Genomic DNA, 12,762 nt, shown 5'->3' with positions numbered 1-12,762 from the left:
TTTGGAAGCCAGAAAGAATCAGGCTTGCATCTGGCTATGGCTCTTAGCAACTGTCTGACCTGAGAGACACTTAACACTTCTGGATTCCAGTTTCCTTATCTATAAAATGAAGGAATTTAACCAGATGAATTTTAAGCCCCCTGCTAGTTGGAATATTAGGTGTTGGTGGGTTGTGAGAGCAAAGACATAAAAAAAACAGCATAATGATTAGAAGAGTTCATGAATACCACTCCTGTGAGTATGTATCATATGGTCTACTTTTTAGATATAGATAAATTACACTCATTATTATTGAGATTCCTATGTGAAATGGCATGACTGGCTTGGGATCTCCAGTAAGGGACTCTGGGTACAAATGAAATTCCCCCTTTTCGGTCTCTGAGCAGTTCGTGTGAACAAAGAGAAATTGGGGCACATTTTTCAGTCCTTTGGGCTGAAACACTGATGTGCACATGACCACATGTGTTCTCTTGTACACAGCAGAAACCCATAGTGTATAATATAGGTGACACATTACTTTAAAAGGAGTTTTCTCCTTTTTCTTTCTTTGTTCATTTTTTAGTTGGTTTCGTTTGTTTGGTTTTTATTAGACATAAGTTTTCTTCTTGTTCTTAATTGAGTCCTTTGAAAGGAGCAGAGCCCAGGGCCAGAAATATGTGGCTATTCATGATTAATGTCTATAGAATGCTAGCACAAGAAGTCAGGACCAGTTTGTCCTGCAGCCACTAACAAACAGAATCAGGCCAGGGTTGAAGCAAGGAAGAGGAGGACATTCAGGTCTGGGCCCTCCTGTAGACCGTGTACTAACTAACTCTATTTTCCTGATTTCCATGTGATCAGCTTTTATAAGGATGATTTTTAGAAGTCAAGTTAGATCAACTTTAATGACTGGAAGCAGAGAATGCATTTTTTTTTTCCCAGTGCAGAATGGGAAGCATTAAAATCAAACTTAACCTGTGGTTCAAAGGTAGGAAAAGAAGTCAAGAGAATCAGGCAGGCTTCAAACGTTAATGGGTCCAGGAGAGGGCGGTATCACGCATGGTTTTCTCGTGACAGCAATAGAATCCAACGCTGGCTTGGTTAAGCAGAGGGGTCTCAGAATCTTTGCAAGGGTTGCAAAACGAGGTGTTGAGCCTGTGCATCTAGGATCTAGCTGTGCCTTCGGGCACCCTCCCCGTAATGGATTAATCCTCCTGCTTCCCACTTTCAGATTCAAACTCTCACATGGGTGCACCCAGCTGGTGGAGCTCAGGGTAGGATGCCTCTCCCCTAGTGGCAAGGGAAGCTAGGAAGGTGAGCATTGACTGGGCTTCTGTAAAGAAAGCTGTCTCTGCCTCCTAACAGGTGAAGGTGGGGGATTCTTTAAACCAAAAATATTAGTTAAGTTCTTGGCAGTCTCAACTGATGCAGGAGTTTAATGAAAAACTAATTATGAGGGTGCAGAGAACAATAAGGGAAACCAGCAAGTTCCTGAGGGCTAGCAAAAGTGGGAGGCCATTACCATCTGATGTGAAAGACAGGTAATGTTAATGCAATGTAGTGAGACTGGTAGCTGTAGAAGTTGTGGTCTCAGGCAGAGGAAGGCAGCCACTCCCAGCTTGTGTCTTGGTATTGGGGAAGCTGGGTAAATAAACACCCTAATTCCTCTCTCTTCCCGCTTTGCAGTTTCCTGCTGGAGCCTCCCATTGGCTGAGCATTTAGAAGCCAGTGGTCCAGGGAGTCTATGAGGCAGTCCATGGAGGTCAGGCTTGCAAGTATAAATCAAGGTAAGGAAAGGTAGAGATTGAGGACATGGAGGGGCAAGTGGAGGCCATCCAACACTTGGGAAGAGTGATCAAGGGTGACGGCTGCCTAACTATCACCAAGAAAAAAAAAGAGCAAAGAGAAGAAAATGTTCCTACCAAGTTGTGGGAAAGGGGCCCAGATAGAAACACGCATAGTGCTGCTGCTGGCTGTCTCCTCTTGGAGTTTCCCACACCAGCTGTCTATTTGTTGGCACATCTTACCTTTCCTGTTCTTTTACATTGGTTTCACAAAAATTGTTTTAACGGTTTCGCCTGTTCTTCTCTTAGTAAGTTTTTCCTCTTTTACATTTGCCCTAAGTCCCTTCCCCCACATTGTCTTCTCCATTACAATTTTATTAAAATGAAAAGTGCCCTGGAATGGGAGTCATGTGTCCCACGTTCTAGTCCTGGCCCAGTCTCCTTATGTTACCTCATTACGTGGTGGGAAGGGGCTAACGGCCTCCCCACTCTGCAATCTGGACTAATGTTGCCTCTTTTGTCTAGCAAAGCTTCATTTCATTTCTTTATGCAGCCATCCAAGAAATTTACTGAGGACCCACTATGTGCCTAACAAGGTGCTTCGTAGTGGTGATACAAAGAGAGGACACAGTGACCCAGCCTTCAAGAATCTTTCAGCTTACTAAGGAAGATAGATCTTGGGTAAGTGTGCTTAATAGGGATACATGGTATAGAGAAGTCATAGTGCTGTGACAGGGTGCTGTGACCGCACACAGTAGGGCGAAACAGACCTTGTGTGCATATGTTGGGGGGAACCAAGAAAGACTTCCTGGAGGAAGCATGTGGGCCACATGAGGGCAGGGATTTCAGTGTGCTTTGTTCCCTACCCTACCTCCAGGGCCTAGGAGAATTCCTGGCACAGAGTAGGCACCTAGTGAATACTGTGGAAGGAACAAGTGAATGCAGTGAAGTTTAGACTGAGACCTGAGGGATGGATTTGAGCGGTTCTATTGAAGCAGCAAGCAGGACAGTAGGGAATGAATGAGCAGCCTGATAACAGTCCTAAGACAAGAGAGACAAGGCTGGCGTGGGACAGGGAGGGGACAGTGTGGCCCAGGATGACACCAGGGAGGAGACAGGCTTTAGGGTATGTTGAGAATTTGACTGTATTCTTAGAGAATGGGAAACCAATGAATCATTGAAGGAAGAAATAGACTGGAGTAGGAGTTGGTTTGAGTAATCATGAAGACATAGTCTCTATCCTCTATAAACTAACAAGGATTTATGGACATCTACATTTGGCATGATGCTGGGATCAATAATCTGAGTGCCTTGGAATGAATCCTAAATTACAGGGATGGAGAGAAGATATCCTGGCATGACCGGTGATGGCTCCACAGCAGGAGGTTGATGTAGGAAGGGAAGAGGAAGGGATTTCTTCTTTTTTAAAAGGCAACATTTGCAAAGATCTTAGGAAAAGGGAAATTTCAGCAGGTTAAAGGGAGGACCTTCCAGATAAAAGAGCACAAATGAGGGCCTAAATACTGGACAATAGCAAGACAGCCTTGGAGAAGGGAGGGATTTCTTTCTTTTTTAAAAAAATTTTTTAAACATTTATTTATTTTTGAGACAGAACACATGAGCATGAGCGGGGGAGGGGCAGAGAGAGAGGGAGATGCAGAATGTGAAGCAGGCTCCAGGCTCTGAGCTGTCAGCACAGAACTCAACGCGGGGCCTGAACCCAGGAACTGTGAGATCATGACCTGAGCTGAAATCAGACACTTAACTGACTGAGCCATCCAGGTGAGAAGGGAGGAATTTCATAGTCCTGGAGGGCTGGGAGAATGGAGAGAATAGTGAGTTCAGGCTTTGGCATTTTTCTTTCTTTTCCAAGTTTATTGATGAATAATTGACAAATGTAATTGTATATATTTACAGCATACAAACCCAATGATTTGACAGACATATACATTGTGGAATGATTACCAAGATCAAGAGAGTAAATACATCTGTCACCTCACATAGTTAACTATATGTTGGGGGAAGGGTTATGAGAACACTTGGGATCTACTGTCAGCACCTTTCAAGAATATAATACTGCCTGTGTTGTTAGTTATACTCACCATGCTGCACATTAGATCCTCAGCACTTACTTGTCTAACAGCTAAAAGTTTGTACCCTTTGACCTATATCTTCCCATTTCCCCCACCTCCTAGTTCCTGGAAACCACTATTTTATTCTCTGTTTCCATGAGTTTGACTTTAAAAAAAAAATTCTACATACAAGTGATATCATACAGTATTTGTCTTTCTCTGGCTTATTTCACTTAGCATGATGCCCTTCTTGTGTTTTATGACTGAATAATGTTTCATTATGTGTATCCATTCATGGGTCTGAGGGTATTGAGGTTGCTTCCATATTTTGGCTACTGTGAATAATGCTGCAGTGAACACAGGAATGCAGATATCTCTTAGAAATAGCAATTTCATTTCCTTTGGATACATTACCAGGAGTGAGATGGCTGGATCACATAATTGTTCTATTTTTAATTTTTGGAGAAACTGCCATACTGTTTTCCATGACAGCTGTACCCACTCACATTCCCACTAACAGTGCACATCCTTGACAACATTTATTATCCTTTGTCTGTTTGATAATAACAATTCTAACAGGTATGAGGTGATAGCTCCTTGTGGTTTTGATTTGTATTTCCTGATGGTTAGTGATGTTGAACACCTTTTCACTGGCCATTTGTATGTCTTCTTTCAAAAAATTTCTGTTTGGGTCCTTTGCTTAATTTTTAATTGGACTATTCCCTGTTTTGGATATTAACCCTTTATCAGACATACGGTCTGAAATATTTCTCTCATTCTGAAAAGGTTGCCTTTTCAATTCATTGATAGTTTCTTTTGTTGTGAAGAGGGTTGTTTTGTTTTGTTTTGACTTTGATGTAGGACTACTTGTTTATGTTAGCTTTTGTTGCCTGTGTTTTTTGGTTTCTTACCCAAAAAAAGTCATTGCCAAGACCAGCGACAACAAGCCTTTTCCCTGTATTTGTTTCTAGAAGTTTTATGGGCTTGGGTTTTATATTTAAGTCTTTAATCCATTTTGTATTATTTTTTGTGAGTGGTATAAGATAGGAATCCACTTTCATTTTTTTCCCTTCTGGATATCCAGTTTTCTCAACGCTATTTATTGAAGAGATTATCCTTTCCACATTGTGTGTTTTTGTCACCTTTGCCAAAGATTGGTTGACTGCACATGTATAGTTTCGTTTCTGGTCTCTATATTCTATTCTGGTATACATGCTTGTTTATATCACATACTGTTTTGATCAGTACAGCTTTGTGATATACTTTGAAACCAGGAAGTGTGACGCTTCTTGTTTTTTTTGTGCTTGGTAAGACTGTTTTGACTATCCAGGATCTTCTGTGGTTTTAGGACTGTTTTTAGATTTTAGAACTGTTTTTCTATTTCTTTGAAAAATGGCATTGGAATTTTGATAGAGATTGCATTGAAAATGCAGATCACTCGCGGTCCGTGAGTTCGAGCCCCGCGTCAGGCTCTGGGCTGATGGCTCGGGGCCTGGAGCCTGTTTCCGATTCTGTGTCTCCCTCTCTCTCTGCCCCTCCCCCGTTCATGCTCTGTCTCTCTCTGTCCCCAAAATAAATAAACGTTGAAAAAAAAATTAAAAAAAAAAAAGAAAATGCAGATCACTTTGGGTAGTATGGGCATTTTACCAATATTAATTATTCTCATCTGGAATACAGATATCTTTCCATTTATTTCTGTCTTCTTCAATTTTTTTTTAATTAAAAAATGTTTAATGTTGATTTATTTTTAAAAGAGAGAGAGAGCATTAGCAGGGGAGGGACAGAGAGAGAGAGAGGGAGATAGAGAATCCAAGCCGGCTCCGTGCTGTTAGCGCAAAGCCCATTGCGGAGCTCAAACCCATGATCCTCGAGATTGGAGCCGAAGTCGGGCCTTCAACTGACTGAACCACCCAGGCGCCTCTGTGTCTTCTTCCATTCTTTAATCAACATCTTGTAATTTTCAGTGTACGGATCTTTTACGTCCTTGGTTAAATTTATTGCTGAGTATTTTATTGTCTACGATGCTATTATAAATGGGACTGCTTTCTTCATTTCTCTTTTGGATAGTTCATTGTTAATGTTTAGATAGAAACACATTGAGTTCTGTATGTTAATTTTGTGTCATGCAACTTTATTGAATTCATGTATTAGTTTTAACAGTTTTTAGGTGGAGTCTTTAGTGTTTTTTTTTTTTAATATATAAGATCACATCATTGACGAAGAGAGATAATTTTACTTATTTCCTTCCGTTTGGATGCCTTTTATTTGCTTATTTGTTGTGCCTAATTTCTGTGACCAGGACTTCAAGTACTATGCTAAATGGATGCAGGGAGAGTGGGCATCCTTGTCTTGTTCCTGATTTTAAAGGTAAGGCGCTTCACTTCTTACCATCAAGTATAATATTAGCATCAGCTTTTCACATAGGATCTTTTTAAAAGTTGAGGTACGTTCCTTCTATACCTGATTTGTTAAGGGTTGCTTTTATAAACGAAAAGTGAATTTTGTCAAGTGCTATTTATGCTTCTATTAAAACGATCATATGATTTTTTTATCCTTCATTCTGTTAATGTAGTATGATTTACTGATTTGCATATGTTAAACCATCCTTGGATCCTAGGGCTAAATGTCACTTGATCATGGAGTATGATCCTTTTAACATGTGCTCTTGAATTCAGTTTGTTAGTATTTTATGGAGGATTTTTGCATCTATATTAACCAGGGATATTGGCCTGTAATTTTCTTTTCTTGTAGTGTCCTTGTCTGACTTTAGTACCAGGATAACACTTGCCTCATTAAATTGAGTTTGGAAGTGTTCATTTCTCTCAGTTTTTTGGAAAGAGTTTGAGAAGTATTGGTAAGAATTCTTAAGACATAAGTTTAGGTTTATTTGAGATGCATAGGATCAGAATATCTTTGGGGGTCATTTTTCTGCCTACCATGTCATATTTTCCCTTTTGACACTTTCCAGTCTCATGTTGTTGCTTTCCAATGGAAAAATTCAACCAGTAGCAAGAGGTAAGGAAGTCTGAAGATGCAACTCTTAGAAGTCACCATTTGGGGCACAGAGTCATGAAGAAGGAGAGAGAATGGAATCAGGGTGGGGCACTGGAGACTAAATACTTAAAAAAGCTAGTTGGGTAATAAAATGCATAATGATATAGGTATAGTCATATGTAATATCATTTATACAGTTTGGAAAACCTAAAGAACATTTGGAACAATGCTATATGTTTTCAATGGCTAAGGAGGTAATATTTTTAATATAGTCTTTTAATGGTAGAATAAACTTAGATTTACAGAAAAATGATAACAGTACAGATAGTTCCCATATACCTATATCCTATCTTACATAGTATGGTAAATTTTTTACAAATAATGAATAAATATCGATGCATTATTATTAACTAAAGTCCATAGTGTATTGAGATTTCTTCGTTATTCCCTAATTTCCTTTTTCTGCTTCAGGTTCCACCTAGGATATCATACAGCATTTAGTTGTCATGTCTCCTCAGGCTCCTCTTTGCTGTGACAGTATCTCAGACTTTCCTTGTTCTTGATGAGTACAAGTATTTTAAAAGTGCAAGGAAATCACAAATACCCCAGATCCAGGACATTGGTTGCCTATAGGGAGCTTTTGAGGGGTTAGGGGATCAGGGGAGGGGCATGCACATGTGTCAGATACATCTGTAATGTTTTATCTCTTTAAGGATGTGTGACATAGGTGTGGCAAAATATTTAGAATTTATAGCACTGGGTGGAGGGTACATTTGTTATATTATTTTCTGCTATATATTTTTAATTTTTTGAAATATACCAGAGTCAAATAAGGAATTTGGGAAGAAGGGGGAGGAAATGGCACATGGCGGGAGGCATGGGAGCAAAAAGAGGGAATGTGGCTGTGGTTAAGGAGGACTCGGCTGGGAATAGATGGGGCTGGAGCACAGGGTTGGCAAAGGCTGTGTGAGGGCTGGAAATGCAGACTGTGGACTTATTTTGGGTATTGCTGATGGACGTGAATCAAGCCTCTTCATTAGCTGAGAACCACTAACACCGTGGGAGCAGTGGAGTGAGATTAGGCTTAATCTTTGGGATATGTGCAAGTGGCATTGGAGGATTAAGGAGTCATCTCAGCAAGGAGGATGATACAGAGGTACAGGTGTGTAATGATAAGGCCCTACATTTATTTAATTTTTTTAAACATTTATTTATTTTTGAGAGAGAGAGAAAGAGAGAGAGTGAGTGGGGGGGCGGGCCGAGAGAGAGGGAGACACAGAATCTGAAGTAGGCTCTGGGCTCTGAGCTGTCAGCACAGAGCCTGAAGTAGTGCTCGAACCCACTCACCATGAGATCATGACCTGAGCCTAAGTCAGATGCTCAACCAACTGACCCACCCAGGTGCCCCAATAAGGCCCTACATTGAAAAGGTAGCAAAGACCCACTGTCTACTCGTCTAGTGCTCTGTATGTTATGTAATTTAATCCTCACAACAACTCACTGAGGTAAGAATGGTTATTACCAACTTTCTTTTGTTAATGAGGAAAAGGAGCCTCAGAGAGGTTAAATAACTTCCATATGGTCATAAATCTGGGAACTGGGGGCTCTGGATGGGAATGCCTCCAGGCTTGCTGCAGCTGGCATGCACCGAATGTTTGTGTTCTCTTCTGGTTGTAGGCTGATAGCAGTGGGAGAAATGGTGTGAACCAGGCATTAGGGACAAGGAGGAGGTGGGCATAGGGCAATTAATGGTTTCAAGCCTCAGTGACCAGAAGATGTCATTACCACAGAGAGAATGTTTTTAAACCAGCTAGAAGAGCTGGATTGAGGAGTTGGCTAGTAAGAAAAGTTGGCTTGAGGAGCTGAGGAAAGATAGGGCAGGCAATTGCCAAACTGGGCCTTGACCGCTTTGGAGCAGGAGAGTTACAGCCATGGGAGTGTTTGCTTTATGGAGGAAAGGAAGAGAGAAAAGCAAAAGGCAGGAAGCAATCAAAACTATAAAGATAGAAACAGTTTTATAATCTTCATTCATTAAATATTTAGCAGGCTTTTTACTTAAGTATGCTATTTCCTCCCACCTTGGTCTGGGCGAGCCTGAGTGAGATGTAGTTTGTCCTTTACTTTCCCAATTGCTCACGGAAGGGCTTCTTGGCTTCTGTGGTTTCTAGAAGGACACAATAGCATTCTTTTGCCTCAGTGTGTGTCCTATTATTTATATTATTCTTCCTAATTTGACCCAGAACTTTTCAACTTAAAGAGAATGATGTTTTTTTCAATGTTTTTACTGCATGTAATCTATATCTATTTTGAGGTAAGAAAATAAAAGGCACCGAAATAAACAATTTTAAAGTGTAGGATCCTGCATTCAGAACATTGTTAACTTTTGATTTTTTTATAATCCATCTTTGATTACAAAGTGAAATTAAGATTTTAAATGCTGATTTCTTTTTGTCCCCATAAAGATACATTGGGGAAGGGACTAAAAAGCTTCTTTCTTTGTCTTATGGTGGTTTGAAATTGAGTCTGAGATCCATTTTAAAACACACTTAGGAATGCACATCTTTTTATTTTTTTTTATTTTACTTTTATTTACTTTTATTTACTTTTATTTTGAGAGAGAGAAAATGCATACGCATGTGTGTGCATCTGTTCATCTCTACACGGGCTAACTTGGGCTTCCTCACTGGGTGCACACAAATGTCCCTAAAAGATGGACCCAGCATATCCTTTCTGATGACCCAGGCTTGAAAGGAAGTTAGCATCACTTCTGCCATATTCTATTGATTGGAACAGTAATAACCTGCCTAGGGTCGTGAGGAGGGGACATAGGCCCCACCTCTTGGGTAAGTGACAAACTCCTAGAGAAGCAAGCAGGACTGGAAATACTACTGTGGTCATTTTCAGAAAATAAAGTCTTCTGTGGTTAGGTTGCTATAGTCAAAGGAATTTCATCTTCTTTCGAGTCTGCTATGGCTATAGAGAAATTCCTCAATATGTCTGTATTTCATTCCATTGAAAGGTTGTTTTAACAAAAACCTGGGAAGAATGTGGATGGATTTGTCTAAACTTACTTCCAGTGCTTGAAAAGTAATTCCACAAGCAAGTGTTCTAGAACACTTCTTTTTAAACTTTTTAATTTTTTTATTGAGAGAGAGAGAGAGAGGGAGGGAGGGAGTGAATGGGGGGGTAGGGGGAGAGAGAGTTGATCTTAAGCAGGGGCTCAGTCACATGACCCTGGGATCATGACCTGAACCAAAATTAAGAGTTGGATGCTCAACCAACTGAGCTACCCAGGTGCCCCAGAACATCTTTAAAAATAAAAATTGGGGCGCCTGGGTGGCTTAGTCCTTTAAGCATCCAAGTTCAGCTCAGGTCATGATCTTGTGTTCATGGATTTGAGCCCTGCATCTGGCTCTGCGCTGACAGCTCAGAGCCTGGAGCCTGCTTCAGATTCTGTGTCTCCCTCTCTCTCTGCCCCTCCCCCACTTGCACTCTGTCTCTTTCTCTCTCTCAAAAAATAAACAAACATTAAATTTTTTAAAATAATAAAAAATAAAAATTACATTAAATCTGCCTATAAATCATATTGTTGTCAAGGTAATTAACCATCATATATTTGGAAATGAGCTGGATGATGATTTATCCTGATAGCATATTCTAAAATAAGCTTAAGGATGCTGGGTACTTTTTAAACTGTAAAAGTCCTTATAATGCCTTCATGTTTTTCCTCACTATCAAACTTTCCTGCTTCAGTACTTTAGAGAATATAAAATAATACTCAGTTTATTATTGTTCATGTATTCCCTTTTTATATTGCTATTTATTCTCTTTTTAAGTCTGTTGTAGCGCCCTCAAGATTTAAAGATTAGTAACTGTTATTTAAATTAAGCACTCACATCACATTCTAGTTTCCCTTATCAAAAACTGGCACAGAAAAAGACACAGTAATTCTTACTCTGCCCTCTGGTGGAGGTAATTGAGTACAAATTTCCTTTCTACTCTTGTCTGCTTTGGATCATATATATAATACCCTGTAGTAGGTACTGAGTATCACACTGAGCACTGTGGCAGACATTAAATCACTTAAGTCACACGACAATGGGGGATGCTAGTATAAGCAAACTGAAGATCATAGGAGTCAGAACCTAGTATATAGAGGCAAGATTCAAATCCAAGAATGTCCAGCTGGAAAGCCTGTGTTCATGTTTGTTCATTCTTTTATGCCCTACTGCCTCCAATCCAATAGCTTTGACAAAAACAGCCTAACAAAACCATGCACTGGGTCTCTGTTAAGTATGTACAGGAAAAGTACAGGATTTGGTGTCAGAAAGATGTGGCTGTGAAGCCTATAAATGCCACTTATGGCGTCTGTCAACTTGGACAAGTTATTTAATGTCTCAAAGTTTCTCACATCCTATTATCTATGAGGATAGTAGAGACCATGTCTCAGAAGACTTTGGTATGAACTGAATGAGGTAATTCATGAAAACACAAGGTTAAGTAACCATTACATGGTAAGTCTGATGATCATAATCTTGTTGAAAAATATTGTGCATGCCCCAAACTCAAGTTAATTAGGCATACTTTTTGTTGTTGTTGTTGTTACTTTTATATAACTTTCCCATAAATTTTAAATGTGATTTTTCCTGGTAGAAAAGAACTTACTGTCCGTTGGCATCTCATAGAGCTGTCCATGGGAACTGAATGTTTTCCTCATTGGGTCTAGTTTATGAGAGAGTTGCCTTTTGTTTTCATTAAATAGGAAGGGGCAGATACTTAGCCTCCAAAGAGAATCTGTTCATTGGACTTTTATTGCTTTTATATTATTCTATTCAAAGTGTTTTAGAAATTTAGCTCCTAATAAGAATTAGTGAATTTATTAATTCAGTGATTTATTTGAGATTTGGTCACTACATTCTATTAGGTGCTACATCTTGGCAACCAAAAGGCCTTACCATACATGAAAAAGGAGTTATCATCAAATGAACACGTTTTCCATGAAGGAAACAAAATTGTAAAAGAGCAGGGTGGGGATAGTAAAACTCTTTTAAAATACCTCAGAAACTCATGAAAAGTAAATGGCCCAATTAAAAAAAATTCCACGATGCTTACAGGAATGTGGTGAGACAGGAATTCTTATATCATGTCAATGAGTCTGTAAATTGACCTGATATTTTTGGAAAGCAATTTGGCAATTTGTAATAGGAGCTTTAACAACATTCATACACGTTGAATTTTCACTTTCAAAATCTGCCCTGAAGAGAGGAGCAAGTAAAGCTTTAGCTAAAGGAATGCTTATCACAGCATTATGGATGACCACAGAGTTAGAAATGAGGAAAATATCAATAACAGAGAATTGCTTATACAAATTATAACATTTATATGGCAATGAACTATAATATAGACATTACAAATATCGGTATGGGAGATAACCTAGAAAATGCAATTCTATAAATTCTCTATCATCTATCTAAAATTTGTATACATATACATTGCATTATATTTACACTCTTTCCTTCCTATGACATTTGCCTTTTCCATAACTGAACAGAATTTTGTGTCACTCCAGAGCTATTTCTTGCTTCCAGTTGTATAATCAAGACTAGACTGTATTTAATTAAAGCATCTCCACTACTCCTAGAAATTGTTTTGTTCAAATTTTCTTTTTAGCATATGAGGGGTGGTGAGCTGAATAAGGAAAATATCTTGACAACCAACAGGGATAGGAATCCAGCGACCATGGCTGGCTGTTTATTTTGAGTATGGAGTTGATAAGGTAGCATCATTATTTCCTGGAATTCTTTTTGTGGGGCAGGGGGTCTGCTTTACCAAAAATCCAGTTCTATACCTGGCTTTAATCCGCATGTTGATCATTTTACAAAGAGCAAAATTTCCACTCAATAATAAATTGTAGTATTTCTACTATCTTTTAC

At 39.3% G+C, this 12,762-nt stretch overlaps 1 long non-coding RNA gene across 4 annotated transcripts in view; it reads left to right on the top strand.

The window, feature by feature from the left end:
- Positions 1–659: 659 nt before the first annotated feature.
- Positions 660–12,762, top strand: part of LOC113594360 (uncharacterized) — a 74,001-nt gene continuing 61,898 nt past the window's right edge. Inside the window, exons 1-3 of one of the 4 annotated variants that reach the window (XR_008298782.1) lie at positions 660–1,766; positions 2,317–2,444; positions 3,372–3,545. This is a non-coding gene — a long non-coding RNA (uncharacterized LOC113594360). Of the gene's footprint in view, positions 1,767–2,316; positions 2,445–3,371; positions 3,546–8,142; positions 8,335–12,762 lie in introns of those variants that run through there. The other 3 variants (XR_008298781.1, XR_008298783.1, XR_003414740.2) reach the window with 3 other exon arrangements.

The sequence above is a fragment of the Acinonyx jubatus genome, chromosome A1 (assembly GCF_027475565.1).
Source record: "Acinonyx jubatus isolate Ajub_Pintada_27869175 chromosome A1, VMU_Ajub_asm_v1.0, whole genome shotgun sequence".
Taxonomy (NCBI): Eukaryota; Metazoa; Chordata; class Mammalia; order Carnivora; family Felidae; genus Acinonyx; species Acinonyx jubatus.
This window is presented reverse-complemented; position numbering and strand designations above follow the sequence as displayed.